Source organism: Chiloscyllium punctatum, unplaced genomic scaffold (assembly GCF_047496795.1).
Source record: "Chiloscyllium punctatum isolate Juve2018m unplaced genomic scaffold, sChiPun1.3 scaffold_540, whole genome shotgun sequence".
NCBI lineage: Eukaryota > Metazoa > Chordata > Chondrichthyes > Orectolobiformes > Hemiscylliidae > Chiloscyllium > Chiloscyllium punctatum.
The window spans coordinates 50001-52500 of NW_027310274.1; the positions used below are offsets into that span (position 1 = coordinate 50001).

General features: G+C 67.2%; 1 non-coding gene across 1 annotated transcript; it reads right to left on the reverse strand.

The window, feature by feature from the left end:
• Window positions 1-1396: 1396 nt before the first annotated feature.
• Window positions 1397-1550, reverse strand: LOC140473190 (5.8S ribosomal RNA). The gene has a single exon (XR_011958158.1). It is a non-coding gene; the product is annotated as a 5.8S ribosomal RNA (ribosomal RNA).
• Between the last annotated feature and the right edge of the window lie 950 nt (window positions 1551-2500).

The following is a 2500-nucleotide window of genomic DNA, read 5'->3' on the forward strand; positions in this document are numbered from 1 at the left end:
CCGCGACGGTCAGAGAGCCAGCCACCCGCACGTCGCTCACCACCCTTGGCCAGCGATGGTGTCGACGAGTGGCCGCCCCTGCCGCCTCCAGCGCCGCCGCGTCCACGCGCGGGGACGTGCTCGGCGCAATTCCACGGGACCGGAGACCCTCCCCCGTCCACGGCGGGAGGCGAAACTCGGAAGTGCCGGCTGCTTACTCGAGCGGAAGGGTCAGCCTGATTCCTGCCTTGCCGGAGGCCCGGTCGCGGGGGTGACGACCCGCCGCCCGGGACGTGCGAGGCACCAGCAGACAGAGACTGCCCGACGGTCAGAGAGAGGGAGAGAGGAGTGCCGAGGCTCAAGTGGCGAACGGTCGCGCAGGCACGCCACGCACATCGATCGCCAGCCGCGGAACGGCACGGCCTTCAGTGGGGCCGGCGGGCGACGCCGCTCCTGAACCCAGCGGCCCCGAGCCGGACGAGTTGAGGAAGGCACGCCGACGGTGACAGGGTACGGAAGACACAGCGGTGGCCTTCTGGCGACTTGGCCCCCGACAGCCCGACGTTCCGCCGTCCTCCCGATGGCCAGGAGGACCGTGCGGGGGTCGGCCGACGGCGTGGTAGGTGTGCCTGCACGGTGACGGAGCACACACCACGCCCGCCAACCCCTCCGTACCTCCCGAGACCGGTGGCAGGACGGAGCGGAAAACGTGCGGACTGAACGGGAGAGCCAAGAGCCAGCGATCCACGCGCGTGCGACCGTCCAAGTCACAGCGTTCGACGAAAACCTCCTCCCTCGGCCAGGCACTCGGCGCCAGCAGGGGAGACAGGATCAGACGCCCCGCCGGCCACTTAAGGCCGAGGACGAACCACGAGACGGGCGGCTGCAGCAGCGGGCGGCCTGCAGCTCCCAGCACTCTCAATCGATCAACCATCGAGTCGGGTCAGCGTGTCAAACCGGCGAGCTCCACGGTCAGGCCGGCGGCGCACCAGCACCGGACCTCCGCGGCTCCCTTCACTCTTTCCACTGCCAGCCAACCGAGAGACGGACCCAATGCGGACGTGCAGAGCTTAGGCAGACCCCCCACTGGAGGCTCAACACTTCGTGGCAGCTCCGTGTCCCAGAGACCAGGAGGGTTGGCACACACACACAGTGTGAACCACCGACAGCCATTCTGGGACCGGTGACAGCCGTGCTGGCCCCACTGCCACGACACAGACGGACGCCAGGCCGCGCTCCCCGGCGGGGGGATGGCGTCGAGCCTGACGAACGGAATGTGCAGGGTGGGGGGGAAAGGCCAAGCGCTCCGACGCCGGAGGGCTCCGGAGTCTGAACTTAGGGGGACAAAGAGGACGGGTCCTCTGCGACACCCCAGCCGCGCTCTCGCCAGCCAAGGCGAGTGCGATTGATTGCCAAACGACCCTCAGACAGGCGTGGCCCCGGGAAGAACCCGGGGCCGCAAAGTGCGTTCAAAGTGTCGATGATCAATGTGTCCTGCAATTCACATTAATTCTCGCAGCTAGCTGCGTTCGTCATCGACGCACGAGCCGAGTGATCCACCGTCAAGAGTTGTCTGAGTTTGTTTTAGGTCTCTCCCTCGCCAGAGGAAAGCGACCCGGACCGCACATACGCTCCCCACCTTGAGCTACAGCCACCTGCACGCCGGCGTGCGGGCGGAGCAGGGTGGCGTGAAGCGATGGGGAGCACCATCCTGGTGCGGCCCGCAGAAACATACGTCTATTGGGGGGAGGAGGACAGGGCGCCCAAGAGGCGATGCGTGCCCCAACGCACCGCAGCGACGGAGGCAGGATCACCGCCACCATGTCGCCCGCCTAGTATCACGAGGCGTGCAGCAGCTTTGCCCTAGGAAAAGCAGAGGCGGGAACGGGCACCGGCCATCGGTTCGGCAGCGTCACTGACGCGTGCACGTGGCGGCGTGTCGGCGAGCGGACTTCCTGCGAGGAGGCGGGGGCGGCACTCGCCCGAGCAGACGCCCGCCCGGCCCAGCCACCGCCGAGGTGGACTGGGAGTCGCGGCAACGGCTCGTCATACTCGTTCCCACACTCACAGCGCAGCTTGCCCGCAAGCCACCGACCACCGATCGACGCCAGGCGCCCCGACCGAGAGCGGGATCGCTCGTTCGCCCTGCTGGCAGTTCGCTGGGGATCACTACTGCACGGAGCTCGGAGACCGACGGGCGGCAACTCGAGAGTCTTTAAACCACCACCCCCATCCCGCAAGTGCAAAGAGGCTGTATACGCACAGACGGGTGAGGGGAATAGGTACCCCGTCGGGTTTGAAGGGAGCGTGACTAGATAGCAACGATGTAAACCCAGCCGATTTGGGAGCGAAAGACCGGCGCCTGCATCACCGGCTTCGTTTCCCGTGGCTGGAGAGTACACCGAAACCCTCCGTCTGTCGCGAGCTCCCGACGACGCGGTGCCGCCAAGCAGCAGGGCCGGACCTGGTGTGGCTCCCCTCGTCGATCACAGACCGGTCGGCACTACTGACGAGACGGTGG